The 18,741-nt window shown below is 43.6% G+C and overlaps 1 protein-coding gene and 1 long non-coding RNA gene across 9 annotated transcripts in view; one reads left to right on the top strand and one right to left on the bottom strand.

The window, feature by feature from the left end:
* Positions 1-3,943: 3,943 nt before the first annotated feature.
* Positions 3,944-6,494, bottom strand: LOC103676048. Its single transcript, XR_571990.2, has 3 exons — positions 6,202-6,494; positions 4,815-5,096; positions 3,944-4,321 (listed from the first exon to the last, which is right to left on the bottom strand). It is a non-coding gene; the product is annotated as an uncharacterized LOC103676048 (long non-coding RNA).
* A 4,703-nt stretch (positions 6,495-11,197) lies between these two features.
* The window catches only part of ADIPOQ (adiponectin, C1Q and collagen domain containing), an 11,441-nt gene continuing 3,897 nt past the window's right edge, over positions 11,198-18,741 (top strand). Inside the window, exons 1-2 of one of the 8 annotated variants that reach the window (XM_008705189.2) lie at positions 11,220-11,296; positions 15,957-16,038. The gene's annotated coding sequence lies outside the window, so the exon portion shown is untranslated. Of the gene's footprint in view, positions 11,297-12,009; positions 12,258-14,782; positions 14,871-15,956; positions 16,052-18,741 lie in introns of those variants that run through there. The other 7 variants (XM_040621476.1, XM_008705188.2, XM_008705190.2 and 4 more) reach the window with 7 other exon arrangements.

The raw sequence follows: 18,741 nt of genomic DNA, 5'->3' as shown, positions 1-18,741 counted from the left end.
GGGGGGGGGGGGGGAGGGAAGGGCCAGGACCGCCTTCCAGGAGCCTGAGGAAGGGTCCACGGCCTGCCCGCGGAGCCCACCCTCCGGGTGCGGGCGCGGAGAACCTGTGAGCTGCTCCCCACGCGCCTCCCGGAGCTCGGGGCACTGGGCACAGACAGCCGCGAACTCCGGGGCTGCTCCCCACGCGCCTGCGCGAGCGCCGGGCTTCGGCTCAGACTCCCGCGAACCTCAGAGCTGTTCACGCGCCTGCGCGAGCGCTAGGGCCGCGTACTGAGGCTGGCGGAGGCCACGCCCCGGAGGACTCTACCGAGCCGGGCTGGAGCTGGACCCGCCCGGGACAGCAGTGTCTGCGCGGGCTGTCTGCTGGAACCCGCCACAGTGTCCTTAGCGACGAGGCTGCTCAGTTTCAGAGAGGGCTGGGTCCATGTTGACGTCTGAGAAATTTACGTTTAGAGTTTTTTAGTCTTAGAATTAATTTTAGAGTTACTTACTTTTTAGTTTTATTCGTTATTAATTTTCGTTTATGTTGAACTAGTTTTCCAGTTATTTAACTTTGTAGTTTTTGGTTTATTTTCAAAGTTCGTTTTCAGTTACTTATCTTCAGTTATTTTTGAATTGCTTTTAGAATTATTAACCCTTAGCTTTAGACTCAGTGTTTGGGTTATTTTTCATAGTTACTCTTTTCAGTTATTGTAATTTTGAGTTATTTTGACTTATTTTAAGTGTGACTTTTTTTAGTTATTATCGTTTTTAGCTACATATTTTTACATTCATTTAGTTCTGAATTAATTTTTAGTTATTTTTTTTGAATTTTCAGACTAATTTTTTAATTTTTAATTTTCCAAAATTTTGTCATTGGTTTTCATCTGTTAGTTTTGAGTTATATTCAGAACTATCTATCGTCAATTGTTTTCTTCCCTTTTTAAATTAAATTTCTGTTCCTTATTTTTGCTTGTTTGGTTTTAAAGTTTACTTATTTTAAAAAACGGCTTAGTTTTAGGATCACTGTCAGGGTCCAATCACTGATGGAAACACCATACTGTTTGTAATGGAAAGAATTCAATATAAAGAATTGTTACTCAGCTATTAGAGGACTAAGTTTAGGCAAAACAAACAAAAAGATATTGGAGTATCACGGAGATCTTAACTGCAAGAAGCAGCCACCAGCCCAAGGGCTGAGGGAGCAAAGGGAAGAGGTTGGAGGTGGCCCTGCATAGCTGGGTTTGACTCTCTGAGGAAAAAGTGCTGCCCCCCCCAGGACAGGTGTCCCAGGAGCTGGAAGTTGGTTTGGAGCTGGATGCAGAACTCTCGGTGCTGTCAGCTAATGCTGGAGTCTCTGAAGAGCAGGGGGAGGGATGATGAGGCTGGTTATGGAAGTATTGGGAAAATGGCCTACTGTAGACACTAGAACCAGCTGTTGTTCTCAGGGTGCAGACTAGTTGCTGGGGGGATGCTGACAGGAACTCAGGCGCACAGAGGTCCCTCTCCCCTCTTCCATTCTCTGGTCAGTCTGCTCTATTGGCCAAGCCTGACAGGGAGCAGCTGGCAATGGAAGTGAGTGGCTCCAGGCCACAAGGCAGAGATTAGAAGGGTGGGCTGAAAGCCGAGAAATTATAGCTAATAACCATCACACTGACCTCTGGAATTACTTAGTTTTAGTTCTGGATTTAGTTAGTTTTGGATTTGTTAAGGTTGATTTGATTTTAACTTTTTATCCGATGTAGAATCTGTCTGAGTCTTCAGTTCTCTGATTTGTTTCTGGAATGGAATGGGCCAACAAACATCTGAGGAGTGTCTCCCGTAAAACTCAAGAAAATCACTTCAGAATCAAGAAGATAAGTGTCTCACTTTGTTCATAAGGAAGCACTTTGACCACATGGCCAAAACTGGGCAGAATCTAAGGAACAGACAGTCAGGGAGGGGTTCTTTGGCACAATTGTCCAGCAGAGTGTTCTTTGAAATTTTTCAGAAAGTTATACTTTCTCCCACCCATTTCTCCCACTTCTCCCACCCCCCTTTCCTAATGACAAAATAGCTTTATTCTTAGATACAGAGTATATGTCAAAAATTTTCATTAAGTTAGTGTCTGAGGTTGCCCTGTGGAGGGCAGGATCAGCCCCCCCCCGCCCAAACTTCTGAAAAAAAAAATGGGTTCTGATATCCAGACTGATGATGATACCACAAATGAATCAAGAGGATATGAAAAGGTCTGTTACTCACATGATGAGGCTTTGAGGAAAGAGCAGGAGCAAGTATCCAAGCTAGTCTGAAATGACTTGAGTGAAGGGAACAGTGACTGGCTTTGGTTTTTATTGTGGTTGGGGTGGGGCCAGAGAAAGGTTTCCATGTACAGGCTGGGATTTGCATGGTTTGAACTTCCCGTCCAGTACCAAGGGAAGGGGTGTACACACTTTCTCTTCAGCTTGCCCAGATGTGAAGCAAAAGGGAGAGAGAAAGGTAGAGGTTGAAAGTTGTCAGTGGTCAAACATCAAAAATGGAGGCAGACTCTTTATTCCAGTTAAGCTAAGTTGTGGGGCTACACTTTCTTTGCCCATTTCCTGTGCAAAAGACAAAATATCTTTCTTGGGAGATAGAGTATGTTTCAGATTGGTAGACTGCAATGATTTTTATTTGCACAACAAAATAAAGATCTTCCCAAATTCATAGGGAGTCTTATTTCCTTCTACCCACATTACTTTCTAACCTACATTGTTCCATTTGGACCATAAGAACATTTCTTTATTTATGTATGTATTTGTTCATTTCCAAAAACACCTATTTCCTGAACACCTCTGTCCTCAGGAAGGTGCTGGCATCAGGAGAGACCAGGAAGGCATGAAGATGAGTGAGAAGCTCTCAGTACAGTTGAGGGAGACCGATGTGGAAATATCATCACAACACAGTGTGACACATTCTTTGGGGGCACAGAACCCTGCCACTGACTTCCTGATGTAGTCAGTGATGACATGACATCTGGGCTGGGTCTCCTGGAGCAGGCGATTTCTCCAGGTGGAGAAGGAGAAGGACATCCCGGTCATGCACAGGCACAGAGGCGTGGAGGAGCGATGCATGGCAGGGAGGATGCGTTGACAGAGGCCCCTGGGCCACAGGGTTTAGAAAAGCACTAACGTTAGGGCTGGCCCTGGTGCTTGACAAATAGGACCTCAGTTGGTCCTCACAGCCAGTCTGCAAGAGAGTAGGAAGCAACCTCAAGAGTCAATGCACTTCCAGGCCTTCCTGTTCCAATCACAGCCTAGAAGGTCCTCTGACTTGTCATTCCTGGAATTCTTCAACTCATTTCTGGCTTTATCCTTGGTCCATTCACTTCTCCCCACTTACCTTTGGAGGTGAGTCCCTCCCTCCTTAATCTTTGGGTTCCTGCCTCTTAAACATCCGTGGGGAAGGAGGAGGGTTGAGACCAGCTGTGAGATACAGGTGTGGCCAGCTGCAGAAGAGGCAGACAAGAGTGGAGGGGAGCCCCTGTGGGGTATCCTAGGGGAGTTCTGCAGACCAGCATGGTGGCAACTGAGCTCCTGGTGAACCAATCATAACCTGCCACTGCAAACAACACCCCTTGAAAGCTTGTGGGGGTGCCTTCCCAAGGTGGGGAGCCTGCCTTACAACCAGTCAAAGTTTGTGAATCAACAGATTGGGATTTTTAAAAGCACACAGAGCCCTTTGCTGCATTAACAGCACTGGACATGTCTACCCAGTCAAAAGAAAGTATAGTCTTTCACAATCTATGATGGCCTATTTTCATACTTTTCTATAGAACACATTCATTCAGTCTTGAATATGTCTCTCAGCATACTTCTCTGCTTTGGCTCTCTGGTCGTCTTATCAATTACCATATACATGTCTCAATAAGAATATGTAAGAACTGGAGCTGGACAGAAAAATCTTCTAGATTCTATTAGAATTGTCAGAAAACCCATCACTTGGATCCTCTTAAACACTTTGATCATTGACTAGCCATGTGCCCACTACAGAAACAGCTCAAAGCTTTCTCAGTCCTTTGGACATCAGTTGTTCTCTGAATCTGCAGAACCAGCCACACTTGGTGCTGGCAAAGTGCAAGGTGTCCAAGCCCTGCAGGCTTCACATGAGGAGCGTCTCCACAAATCCTGCATCACAGGTGGACGGCCAGAGGAACCAGGACCAGTCATCACTGCTGACGCTCCTGGAGTGCCGTCCCCCAGGCCCATTCTGAACGCCCACTCTGGCCAGTAGACACTGCATTTTCTTCTCCGAGGTCGCGCGTCCCGTAGCCACTCAGGAAAAAGTTACTGAGTGACTTGTGACTGAAGTACCTTTTTAAAGCCTTTTAAAAGAAAAGAAAAGGAAAAGAGAATGGCTCTTCTCTGGGTAAAACTTTTGTCATCTTTCCATTTGTTTAACTGAGAAAGAATACAGCACAATGAGATAAAAATGTCCTAAACCTTTTGGGAGAATTGTTCTGTGTGGTTTTGTAATATTGCCTGTTGTCCCCTCCAGATGACACCCTCTGACTAAAGTGGCTGGATTAAGGCAGCCTTGATTCTGTCAAGTCTGGTGGTGTTCCGAATGCATATGAAACACTCGCTGTGCCTTATGCAATGTTTAGAGAAAATAGAAATCATCCAAATCAGCATTTTTCAGATGTGTTTTTCAGAACCAGGAAGAGAATACAAGAGATCAGCAATTTTCTTCCTCAAGTTGCAATATAGGGAAAAAGAAAACATGTAGCCAGATTCAGAGAATTCCTATAGGAAGGAAACCTGCAGACTTTTTTTAACCCCTTCATTTCCCAAACTGTTTGACTGCAGTACTCTTACCTTTGTGGAATACCACATGCCATGTGGGTTAGTGACCTGCTGCGACAGGGAGCCCCAACAATACAGGGAGTCAAACAATACACTTATTTCTGTCTCTTGGAATAGTGCAGGGTAGGCAGGAAGCCTGCTCTGCATTCAGGATTCCCCGGCTTCTTCCGTGTGGGTTTCACGCCATCCCCTACAACATCATCTTTGTCCGTATGGTCAAAACTCGGTCATAGGCCTATAGTTAATATCATGTATTGTATACTTGGAAGTTGCTGAGACTAGATCTTAAGTGTTCTTGCCACAAAAAAAAAAAAAAAGAAAAAAGAAAAATTATGTCAGGTGATGGCAGTATTAATTAATTTGATATTGGTAACCATTTCACAATGTGTATGTATATCACATCATAGCATTGTGCCCTTTAGAGATATACAATTATATTAGTCAGTCATTCCTCAATAAGCTTGGAATAAGGAAGAAACATGTAGTTCTATGAAAAACAACCAATCCCCAATCCCTCCCCTCAAAAGACTGTGTCACAGGCATATCTGCCTTCCAGTTCATAGGTAGAGAAGAAATTGAAGGATCGCCCATGCAAAATTTTAAGACTCAGCCTGGAAGTAGCACACATCACCTTCTCTCATATTCTATAGGTGAAAACTTTGTCATGGGGTAACTCCTAGCTTCAAGGAGGGGTAGGAATTATGTTCCTGATAATGGAAGCCATTTCCCAGCTACCAGTCCATTAATATGTGTCATGGCCCCCCAACCAGCCTGCGGGGAAACAGGGAAGAGTCCAGGTCTTATCTCTTGGTCCGCAGTTCTCATTGCCACACCAGCATTTCTGTACTCAGCCCACATATATGGAGTACTCCTGTATGCCAAGCTCCATGTCAGAGTATAAGGATGGAAAGTTTTATAAAACAGTCTCCTAATTACATATTTGGTCTTTATAAGTGAATAAACTTTCAGGTATGTCTTTAATAGTCCTATCTTATAGCTTTGCATCATACATATTCCTGATGAACAAATACATACAACGAGCAGAGATTCCTTAAATAGACCCCCAATGCATTTGAAAAGTGAATGTATGAAAAAGACATTAAAAATTAGAAGTGAAAAAAAGTGCATTAAGATGGGCATTGGGTTCACCAAGGATATATATTTAAAAAAGAACATATAAAACATGAGGAACTGCTTATGTAAGACTCTAAAGCTGACGACCATATTTTCTTCCAGTTGAAGCAGGAAAGCCCAGATGACCCCATCCAGCGTGGAGAGCCTCTACGTATGTACCTGTTGGTAGTGGACCAATCAAAGACTGACAAATGTATTTGAAAGCCAATCATAACACTTTTCTCACTTCCAAATATCCCACCGTACAAGAACCAGAAAATCTCACCTTAAGACATTCTTACCAAAGACTGTTTTAAGAGTTCCTCCTTTCGATATGTGAAGCTCACTGTCCTTTGAACCCCCTTCCAGTCTCTCCTGAAATAAAAGGTGATAGTAGTGACTCCCTTAGAATAGTAAGCTTTGACTAAACAGCCTCTGATTGGAAGTTGCTGAGACTAGATCTCAAGTGTTCTTAAGTGTATAGGTGGTCTTTGTTCATTTGACAAGATAATTATAGGTTGGTCAAATAGTGAATTAAAAGAAAAAGAAATTGTGGGGCGCCTGGGTGGCTCAGTTGTTAAGCATCTGCCTTTGGCTCAGGGCGTGATCCCAGAGTCCTGAGATCCAGCCCCACATCAGGCTCCTCCGCTGGGAGCCTGCCTCTTCCTCTCCCACTCCCCCTGCTTGTGTTCCCTTTCTCGCTGGCTGTCTCTCTCTCTCTGTCAAATAAATAAATAAAATCTTAAAAAAAAAAAAAGAAAAGAAAAAGAAATTGTGAACATTCTGGGGGGGAAAAACATATTTTAAAGAATAACTTTGGAATGGGAGGAATCTTTAGGTAAAACAGAAAATCCAGAAATCAAAAGGAAGATGTTAAAAATTAGGTTAAAGAGGAAGCAAAAAATTTTTGTATAACATATTTTTTTAAAGGCAAAAGATAAATAAATTTTCAAAACATATGAGAGGACTAATTTCCTTGATATACAAAAAACTTTTAAAAGTTAATAAAAATAACTCAATAGGAGAGAATGGACAAAGGAAATAAACACATGAATAGAACACAACACAAATAATATGCAGTAAAAGAAATACAAATAATCAATAAATATATAAAAATATATCCCCACACATAATGAAAGAGATACAAAAAAAACAAGATAATTAAAAAAATCTATATTAGAGTGTCAAATATTTATTTATTTATTTATTTAGAATGTCAAATATTTATTTTTTTAATGGTTTAGAGAGGGAGAGAGAATGAGAGAGAGAATATCTTTTTTTTAAAAGTGTTTTTTGTGTTTTTAAAAACGATTTTATTTATTTATTTGTTTATTTATTTATTTGAGAGAGAGAGAACGTGCAGGGGTAGATAGGGGAGAAGGAGAAGCAGGCTCCCCAATGAGCAGAGAGCCTGACGCAGGACTCGATCCCAGGATCCTGAGATCATGGCCTGAGCCGAAGGCAGACGTTTAACTGACTGAGCCACTCAGGTACCCCTGGAATATAAAATATTTAAATGTTGGACAGTATCCGATATTCGTGAGGGTATAGGGAAACAGGTAGTCTTATATCATGTTAATTTTGTGCTCTTTATTTTTCCCACCTTTAAAAAAAATCACCCAAAGTCCGTAGTTTATATTAGAGTTCACTCTTTGTGTTGTACATTCTATGGGTTTTGACAAATGCGTAATAGCTATCCACCATTATAATATTTCTTACTATTTAATTTTAGCCATTCTAGTTGGTGTGTAGTGATATCTCATTGGTGGTTTCAATTTGCTTTTTCCCTTATGGCTAATAATGTTGAACATCTTTATATGTGTTTATTTGCCATCCATATATCTTGATTTTACGAAATATTTTTCATGTCTGTCACCCACTTTCTAATTGGATTTTTTTTGTTTAATTTTGAGAGTTCTTTATATAATCTAGGTAAAAATCCTTTGTCAGATATATGGTTTGCAAATATTTTGTCCTAGTTTGTAGCTTGCTTTTTAATCCTCTGAACAGGGTCTTTTACGAGCAAAAGTTCTCATTTTGGTAGAATCTCAGTTTCCATTGTTTTCTTTATTGGATCAGGCCTTTGGTGTCATCTGTAAAACCTCTTTCTCCAGCTCTCCTTCCCTGTATTAGTTTCCCAGGGTGGCCATAACAAATCACCACAAACTTGGTGACTCAAGGAAGAGAAAATTATTTTCACCTCCTACTATGGCAGAATATTCACTAATTATTTTTATGTATGTCATTTCCTGTCACCTCTCGAACTATAACAATTATTCTTAAGTTTGTTCCCCTTTTTTGGCTATTAGCTTTGTTTTCTTGGGTGTAAATTCTTCTATTTGTTGAAGTTGTGGTCTATGTCAGATTATGTCTATTGGTACTTAGCCCCATACCCACTTTTAGATAATCCCCTTTATTCCTGAAGCTGTGTGTGAAATGACGTATCCTCCCCTGCTGGATGAACTCCAGTAAGATTCTGCAAAGGGGAGACAGTTGTGTAAGATTGAAAGGGGTAAAAGGGAGAAGCTATTGTGTTTCTGGCCATGTCACTGGCAGTGTCAGCGGCCCTGGCTGCTGTTCAGTACAGTCGTGGGGCCTCTAGCAGTACAGACACTGAGTGTAGGCTTACAGGCTATGGCCCAGTGACAGAGGCTGCTTCCTGATCTCTGGGCAACACCATCTCCTTTCCTTTGCTTCCCCAGCATTTCCAAAATTATTGTGGGAAATTCTTTGACTAAAACTATATTTGATACCCGGTGTGGTCCCAGGACACAGGTTCTCAAAGATATGAATCTAGGATTGCTTATCGGAACTGGTCTCCTTGCCAATGGAAGTGCATTACTCTTAGTCCAAAGCATGAGTGGCAAAACAGATACTTAAATTAGAATCTGAGGTTGCCCTGGATGAAGTGCAAGTATAGCCAAGTCTTTGTCCTTTTATAGCCAAGAATTGTTTCCTTTCTTGCCATTTGTAGGGATTTGGGGATGGAGCAGAAGGCTGCAGTATGTGCTTACTCTGCTGTCTTGCTCTAATATTCTGGATTATTTCAAAACATAGTGATAATGCATCATTATTTCAATTAAGATTATGTTTTAAAAATCACAATCAAGCAAAAATATATGGCAATATTTAGCCATACTTATGGCAAACTTAGTCATGTGGCCTGCTGTTTTAATATCCCAATTCACCTGCTGAAAGGGGATTGAACTGCAGCCATCATACCCTGGAGGAAATAATCACATTTATTTGATTGTTTTGCTCTAGGTAGTAACAGTTCCGTCCTGGGAAAAAGACTAGCCTCAAGGCCTTCCTGACTGACTGCGTTTCAGTTACAGTCTTTAAGCCAGTAGGCCACAGAATTGCCTCTTTCCACACGGTGGCCTTTGTGGCGGTTGGCAGATTTCCCTGAGGTCTCAAAATGACAGACTTTCACAACGTCACTGGCTGACAACCAGACCCAGCCCAGTCTTGGTGTGTTTTTGGGGCTAAAGTCAATCCACCTTGTGCAACAGTTAAAGCCTGCTGTAACCAGCTGCGTTCCCATATAGTTGGGAGAAAATACTTTTTTTTTTGCCAACCCCAAAGCTACGCTGGAGTGCAAACGTGAATCTTAGGGTCTCCTAGTCCATCAGGAGAAGTGCGAGTTATGAAGTATTAGAAAGCATACCAGTTTTGTAGTCAGATCTGGGTTCAAATCTTAGATCTGTGCCTCGGACAAGTCACTCAACCTCACTGAACTCCAGATGCTTTATTTGTAAAATACAAGACAGCCATTGCTATCTTCAAGAGGATATTAAATACGATCAGGGGATACAACACTGAACACACAAAGCGCCTGTTCTCATGGAGTTCCCATCACATTAAGGAGAGATAGATAGTAATACAAACCAAAGTAAATAAGAAAATGCCACAATAAAAACAGAACAATGATGTAATTGAGGGTAGCTCTGGTTTCTCTGTGTTTTCTCCTTGGTCCGACCTACCTGGGAAACTATAGTAAACCTTATTTTCCCCGGCCCCTTATCTAAGGCAGTGGGCCCTTGGAAAGAGATTCATGACTCCAATTTCAAAGGACTAATGTGACTTCTCTAGAAAATGTGCGTATCAGCCGAAGCCGAAGGCCTTAGATCAGACTTTTACTTTACTTTGCTGTGGACTCTTAGGCTCTGCGTGGCCAGCAGAGGCGGTGTTCAGGGGCGGGCACACGGGCCCAGCCTCTGCCTGAGAACACTCTGTTTCTGAACGTCTTACAGAAGTTGTAGCTGGGATCTTGAGCCCTTGCTGGGGTCATGATTGAATGCCTCAGAATTCGTGGCTTGCAGGAACCAGATCTGATCCTGTGTTTCAAAAATAGAACATGGGTTTGCCAAGAAAGAATCCAAGGTATGAAAGTTGCCATTTCAAGCCTAAGCCTTCTAGGAACACCTACATGGGAGGCAGCCGCTGGTCCTCCAGGCCGCTCCCAGCCCAGAGCTGGGTTCCCCAATAGGTAGAGTAGGCAATACTCTTAAAGGACTGGCAAAACGAGCGCTCACATACCCACAAAAAGTTCATTTTCAAAACCTTATTCAGAATTTTGGAATCCCAAAATCTTGAGATGGTATTCCAATATCACATTTTATGGAAGTTCTCTGCTATGTCGAATTTGAATTCCATAGGGTTAGGAGCTCCATAAATTTTTGGAATGCAGGGCCCCTAAAGGTCTTACTCTGGCCCTGCCCCATGCCACCCCAGGAACTTCCTTTCACCTCAGTTCTCAGAATTAACACACAAAGACTTCCCCAAATTTGGGGTCCAGGCGAGAGAGCCGAGAAAGTGTTCTATTTCCTGTTTTATTGCCGCCCCTCTGACTAGTCCCCCTTCTGAAGTGCTCTGTCGGGACCCCACAATCTCGCACTTTGTCGTGCACAGCGAGCAGGAGTGTGGTGGTGGCAATCGGTGTCGCTGTCTTATTAGGGCAAATCTATGGGGAAAGAGGGGTCTCCTGAACCACTGGACAATTCGTTTTACAGGAGGAAGCTTCGCCCTCTGATGCAGAGATGGCTTGTTTTTCTTTTTCTGGGCTTCACCCTTGCCCCATCTTCTCTTGCTATTGTAGGAAGCAAACATATGAGCCAAGAGAATGTGAGTGCCGTGACTGAGGGTCCACTCAACTTCCTAAGCCCAAGGGGGGTTGCAGCAGGTTCCCCAGAGTGGAGACCTGAAGCAATTGCCAGGGGAGGGTGCCCGCCCACTGGCCTCTGGCCCTCACAGGGTTGGCCAATGGGAAGGGACAACTGTGGGGTGGGGACTGCCTGCCCCCCTTGAGTACCAGGCTGCTGAGGCTGGATCATCTCCTCATTTCCATCCTGACTGCAGTTTGTCTGATTCTACACCTGAGGGTAAGAACAAGTCGATTACAGTTCCAGGCTGGGGGTGGGGGTGGCTGCCTTGCAATGGAGCCTCTGGCTGGGGTTTGCCCAGGCTCTCTTGTCATAGAGGGTACAGGTGGGTACAGGCAAAACTCTGGCCAGGGCAGCACTGGTGGAAGCAGACAGGCCTTGGGCTTCTTCCTTGATTCTCCCACAGCTTGAAGAGAAAAGGGGCTGTTCCTATGATCAAAATGCCTGGGGCCATCTTGAATTTTGCCCAATTCACTCTGTGGCGAGAGGTCTACCCAGAGAAAAGACTGGGATCAATGAGGAGGGAGGGATGGCCCAGTGATAGAGTTCAATTAAATAAGAAGAGAAGGAAATAATTCACTTCTCAGCTTGACTGGGTAGGCAAAGAAAGAAGCACGTGGAAAGGCAGCTTGGGGAAAACCTGAGCTCTGACCTCAGGCTGAGTCTAGAACTTAGCTCCACCACTTGATTCTTCTCAGCAAATATTGATTGAGCAGATTCTGTAAGGCCAGACACTGGGTAGAGTTAGTGAGATACAAAGATGAGTGAGACATAATCGTTGTCTGGATTGAGGGAATCTGTAAATACGGGGATATCTACACAGATGTGGGGGTATTTCACAGGATGATTGAGACATTCAAATGAGATAAAGTGAGCTTGGAATGTACTGAAAACTTATGAAAATCTTATTTTTAGATGACATTTTTTGACAGAAACCAATGGGTCTGCCTGGCCTTTGCCAAGCCCAATCCTGCTCGCCCCAGGGAGCACTACACCTGAGGCTTCTGGTTGTTTCCAGTGTAGAGGCAGAGGTCAGAGTGGGAAGGATTTTAGAGATCAGTCCAGCCCTCCTGTGTCAGCGGGTGTGGGTCCCTGGTGTGGAGAGGTTCTGGTTTTCAGATCAAGCTTCATCGGGGACGCAGCCATCTCACTCCTGGTGACTCCCTCCAAAGGCGGTAAGGTGGGTTCCTCTGGATGAGGTGGGGGAGCAGGGGAGCCCTTTATGCTCGTAGAATATGCCCAAAGGAGCATGGGAGTGTCAGCTTTGTTCTTGAGGCAGAGAACTGGAAGCAGCTTAATTGGCAGTCCTTGCTGCCTCCCTCCCTGAGTTCTGGAGGAGTTGTAAAGAGAGACACGGGACTGGCTTCTTGTCCTTTCTAAGGTAGTTCCAGGGATAAACTTTCCACTGACTCCATGTCAAGACAGGAGATTAGTGGCCCCGCTTGGGGGAGGGCAGGAAGTCGAAGCTTTGGAGAGTAGAAGTTTTCAATCAGGAATTTTTTCATCTGAAGAGAGACTGATGTAAAATGCATTAGAGGACTGTTCTGCTTTGCTAGTTCCTTGAGAATCTATGCATGTGTGTGTACGTGCATGTGTGTGCATGCATGCGTGCGTGTGTTGGGCATGGGACGCGGGCAGCTCTCCTAGGGTTGAGTGAAGGTTTTCAGGTAATCCTCCCGGGAGCCAGCCAGAGTTGAGTAGATTCCTGACCCTGTCATTCATCATTAGGCTGTACCATGTGAAATTGCCAGTATTCTACCATTTTAACCTTTACAAATGGCAATTTCATCGAACCCAAAAAGTTGCATGATCTTTCTTCTCCTTTTTTTTTCCCCTTTCCAGCCACTCAGCACTTCTACTAAGAGTTGCGTGATCTTAAGCCAGTATCTTGGTCTCTTCAAGTCTCAGAATCTTCTCTACAGTGGAATCAAGAGCAGGGCTATGGGGAAGGTTACATGAAATAACATTTCAAAGTGCCTTATGCAATCTCTACTCCAAAGCACCCTTGCCAATTTCAAAGTGTTCCTACGTCCCTCATGTGATCACATTTAGCGGATTAGGAAGTTGAGTCTGAGAAGGCTTTTTAGAGGCCGTGTAATGTGATGGGAAGCTTACTGGTTTGAAAGTCAGACCAGGAATGCCTCAGGGATCATGCTCTTAATCGCTCACTTTTCCCATCTTTAAAGTTGGGATTATTTTCCTTGCTTCATGGAGTTCTTGTAAAGATTAAAATAAGTAATAGATAAAATAAATAATGGGTAAAAGCTCCTCGTGTGGGAGCTGGCCTCTATGAGGTTCTAATAAATGCATCCTTTTCCTTCCCTTTAACCTCCTGCTTGTAAAAGCAGGACAGAGGTGAGACGGCGTATGGGGTCCATTCCAGCTCTCAGGGACTTAGTGATCTGTGCTTTAGTGCCCTTTCCTGCTGGAAGAGTTGGCACCAGATCTGGTGACTCTTTCCCCACCTAATGCTCTGTTTCCTCCCAGTCCCAAAGGAGACCCCATCCTGCATTTCACAAGATTCTGCTGTTGTTACTGAAATTCCAGCAGGTCAAAGTGGATTTTCTCATGTATATTAACATATGAAAATAAGAGGTCATAATACGGCCCTTTAGGATCCAGAGAACATCATGACCAACCTCTCATACAGTTTTACAAATGGACGGATCCCTGCCTATACACAGTGTACCATGAAAGCCAGTGCAGTAGAAAGAATTCGGCTTTGGATTTTAAATTGCACCCCTGCACTCCTTTCCTTGTTATGCATGGGCAGAAGTTACTAACCCTCCCTGGTCCTGGGATTGCTCTTGTGGGAGTTGAGTCCCACCTCCTGGAGTAGTAGGGGTGAAATGAGATGAGAGGGCAGGTGGATGTAGAGTGGGGGTCTGTAGCCGGTGGTCCATAAATGTTTGCTCATTTCCCTTCCCTTCCCTTATATGTGTGGAAGTTTATAAAATACTTCATACTTTTAGTCAATTGAGTCTCACAATAAGATTGTGACATAGGCTAGGTAAGGATTAATATCATTAGCAATCACGTTTGCGGGCGAAGAGCAGGAGATCCGGGAGTGAGGTGGGGGCGCGTAAGTCACCCAGCGTGTTCATGGTGGAGCCTAGAGCCAGGGAACCTGCATCCTAATCCGGAGGGCTTCCCAAGCTATTTCCCTTATGGCCCTCATCCCATGGAGTGGAAGATGAAAAGACAGATGTGTGATCCTGATGCTTTTTTTTTCCTCCTCTGAACTATGCCTGAGAGTCCATTTCGGGGCTTTGGAAGACCAGAATTTGATCTCCAGCTTTTCCACATTTAAAAGCTCTAGGAACCGGGGGCCCGGGTGGCACAGTCAGTTAAGCGTCTGCCTTTGGCTCGGGTCGTGATCCCAGAGTCCTGGGATTGAGTCCCACATTGGGCTCCCAGCTCAGCGGGGAGTCTACTTCTCCCTCTGCCCCTCCCCCTGCGTGTTCTTTTTCTCCCCTTCACAAAAATAAATAAGTAAAAATATTGAAAAAAATAAAAGCTCTAGGATCTTGGACAAGTCACATAACTTTCCTCCTCTCTAAAATGGGTACAGTCAGAGCTAACATTCGTTAAGCACTGACATGGGCCATGCACTGTTCTAAGTACTTTATACGGATTGTGCCACTTAATCCTCCAACAAATGTTTGACTGACGCGTGTTACAGGTAAGAACAAATTATTCTCATCCAAGCACCAAGACCATAGAGCCTGTGATCCTGTTCTGCTCCCCACTGTCTCTCAGAATGGTTGTGAGGATGAAATGAGACATTAGTGAGGTAAGGACTTTACAAATGGAGTTCTGCAAAAACAGAATTGTGAGCAGAACTTGGGGTTTAGCTTCATGTTCCATATAAAATTTTCATTATAGACACCATTGAGTCTTAGTTTACAGTTTTGTTTAATAATGTTTTCTCCTGTAGAAGTCTTTCCAAAGAAAAGTGTGACAATTGCCCTATCTAAACAAAGAGCCCAGATAATTTTGGAAGACTTTTTATTTTTATTTATTATTTTTTTAAGATTTTATTTATTTATTCGACAGAGACAGAGACAGCCAGTGAGAGAGGGAACACAAACAGGGGGAGTGGGAGAGGAAGAAGCAGGCTCATAGAGGAAGAGCCTGATGTGGGGCTCGATCCCGTAACGCCGGGATCACGCCCTGAGCCGAAGGCAGACGCTTAACCGCTGTGCCACCTAGGCGCCCCGACTTTTTTTTTTTTAAAGTGGCATCTCCTCACTGACCTTCATTTGTTATCCATTGCTGATTTTTCCACCCAAAACTAGGTGTACCCATCTTCCCGCCACCCCTCTTCTCAGTACCTCCACCCATGCCACTGTCATGAAACCCAGACTGGTTGTCCCTGCCATTGGAGAAATCCATCCATAATACTGAAGTGTTGAGGACAGAATGCCTTCCCTTGGGCTGGGAGAAGAGAATTTTGACTTTGAAAAGAGGAGGAGGAGCCACAGAACTCCAGAGACCTTCTGACTTCACACTCTCCCCAACAGTTTGGAGAAAGCCCCCAATCTATCTTTGGGTTCCTCTGTAGTTGCCCCCACCAGTTCTCATGTTCTGGACTCTCTCTTCCTATCTCCCTGTGGAAAAGAGCACAGCCTCATAGATTCTGCCCTCCTCATTAAGGGGGGGAAAGCAAGCACACAACCTCTCAGAGATCTTCTCGGGACTTGTAATGCTAACCCTAGATGGAGAAAGGAGGAAGGTGAAAAATAGTGAGAAACTGAATGCATATGAAGTCTTAAAAGCCTCAGAACAAGTATTCTTCCTAAATACGAAAGGGGCTTGGCTGGTTTCCCCTCCTTGGCTTCTAATTTAACTTACCTCTTTCTTTTTATTTTGGGACAAGCCAAGCCTAGGCTGTGCGTCATTTCCAGCCGTCTTTGACTGCACCCGCCTGAGCCCTTGAAATCCAGTAGAGGGCGACAAAGGTACATGTAGATGGTAAGAGGAGCCTTGGCTAGAGGTTCACCACCATCAAGGGGCAGCACCTGTTGCTCTATGACCTCTCTCCCCCCTTCTCTCTAAGTCTATCTAATTTTCAATTCTCACTTTACTTATAAGATCATATTCAAACTTGATATTTACTAAATGATGCAGCAGCTCAATAGAGAGGGGAGGGATTAACTAAAGGTGTCTTCAAACAGCTAGTCTTGAAATAGAAACCATCTGAGTATTTTAGATCACAGTTTATGCCAAAACAAAATATCAAAGATGAACTAAAGAATGAAATTTAAAACATATCAAACAATAGAAGACAATAAAATAGACTATTTACCAAGAGCTAGAAGGGCTAAGAACTGTTTAAAACTTAGAAACAGAAAAATAGCAACAGAGTTGACTGTAAAAACGAAAACTCTGTCACGTAAAAATCAGGGTAAACAAAAGAATAATCTACAGAATAATCACCAGAGAAAATAGTCATGGCATTTATGATGAAGTTTCCGTATAAAGGAAACATCACACAAATTGATTCAAAAGTACTTTGTGTCCCTAATAAATTAAGTGACAAAACCACTAATGGATGTATCATGAATGAGGAAATTAAGTTAGGAAATAGGCTTTTAATAAAATGTACAACTCACTATTGATCAAAATAGCAAGGTGCCATTTCTTTTGTTCACTAAACTAACAACAGCAAAAATAGGTTTTTAAAATTTTGCTGGTGAGAGTAGCTAATAGAGCCTCTTACACACACTAACACACTACCTAGCAACAGTGTAACAAACTGCAGTTTGGAAATACACATCCAGACCCTTAAAAATGTTGCTACATTTGGCCCAGTAATTTTACTTCTGGGAATATGTCGTAACAAAATATAACTTGGGGATAAGCTATATAACTAAGGATATTAGTTAAAGATTTTAAAATAATACTTGAAAGTGGAAGTAAGCTAAAAGTTCAACACAATAGAAATGGTCAAGTGTACCCACTTGATGAACGGGCACACACACATTTAAAATAGTGATCGTGACAACTAGAAAGTGACAAGGCAAAAATGGGGGGGATAATTCTATGCAAAGTGTGTTTTTCATTATGTTTAAAAATAAACAGAGGAAGCCTTAGGACTGGGGATCCTTTTGTTTTCTGTAGTTTACAAAGTGTTTATGTTACTGATTTTATTGACTACATGTGCGTGTATGTCTGTATCTATAACTACATCTCTCTCTATATCTGAAACATGAACATATATGAATGAACGAATGAATGAATGAATGATGAGTTGGTTGTGTCTCATGGAGAGGGCACTATAGAGCCCAGGTGATGGGGCACAGAGGCGGGATTCTAGCCACCATGCACATCGTGTGTGTGTGGGGGGGTAAAATCCCCAGTCAGAGGTTTTTCCTGCATCACAGAGGAGCTGTCTCCTGAAGCCAAACCCAATTCTGGAGACTTTGTACAACTCTGAAAGACAAACAAACTGATGGAAAATCGTGAATCTTTGGAGTAAAAAAACACACATGAACTGTGTTTAACTTAAAATCAGGTTCATGGGATTAAGCATCTTTTAAATGCCGCAGAAGGTTTTAGCAATGCCTGTGATCCAGGATCCTAGGACTTATTCCCCTTTCTGTGATGTTTTCTCTCAACTCCCTGGTGACAGAGGGTTGGGGAGACTAAGACCCTGGCTATCAGAGCTGGGGGACCAAGATCACCCTAATATCAGAGGCAGAAGCTGGGAGGGGACCCGTATATACATAAAGGACCATCTTCTGGGAGGGGGATATGGAGGAACAGTTCTGAGGCAGGATGTCCTTGGCCACCTGTGCCACTTGAGCTTTTTCCTGGGGCTCCCAGAATACATATTTCAAATACACTCCCTTCTCCATCCTTCTTCCCCTCTTCCTTTCTTCTTTCCTTCCTCCCTCCTTCTCTCCTCTCTCTGGCTCTCTTGCTCTTTCTTTTCTTCCTTAGAAAGATATTTATTTGGTCCCTACTCTGTGCTGTAGTATGTTAGGCTTTGCCCCCTGTACTTGTAGTTTAAGGGGGGAATGAATGAGCAAATCAGGAATTATAGGATAGTGCAAGACGTGCAACGCTAGAGGTAAGCAAGGGCACTGGGGGTGCGCAGAGGAGGAACCAACAACTCAGACTGGAGAGGGAGGACTTCCTGAAAGAGAAGACATCCCAACGCTGTTCTGAAGGCTGCGGAGGGATCAGGCAGGTGATGAGGTGCGGTGAAGGGTGGCCCAGGCAGAGGGTCAGCCGCAAAGTGTCATCCTGATGAGACGGTGTGTCTCTGGTTGTCTGATTAACTCAGGAAGAGGCTGTGTGTGTGTGTGCATTGTGCAAGTGTGTGTATATGTGTGTGCATCCATGTGTATGTATGTATGCATGTGTGTGTACATGTGTGTGAGCCTATGCAATAAACCAAATGGTCTAACGTGTGAGTCAAGAGATGGGGACAGGAAGAAAGAGAATGAAAGAGAGAGAGGAGGAGGAACAAAGAAATGAGGGAGGGAAGTAGAGAAGAACGAAGGAGCCAGAGAGAGAGAGAAGTTGTTTAGAATTGAAGAGGATGACTTGAGTCATCATCCTTGGAAAACTCAAGGGGTAGATTCTTGACAAATGCACTCTCAGAACTTGGTCCAAGGAGCCTGGTCCTGTGCTCAGATAAGAGGCAGTTGGAAGAG

The sequence above is a fragment of the Ursus maritimus genome, unplaced genomic scaffold (genome assembly GCF_017311325.1).
Source record: "Ursus maritimus isolate PB19 unplaced genomic scaffold, ASM1731132v1 scaffold_4, whole genome shotgun sequence".
Taxonomy (NCBI): domain Eukaryota; kingdom Metazoa; phylum Chordata; class Mammalia; order Carnivora; family Ursidae; genus Ursus; species Ursus maritimus.
This window is presented reverse-complemented; position numbering and strand designations above follow the sequence as displayed.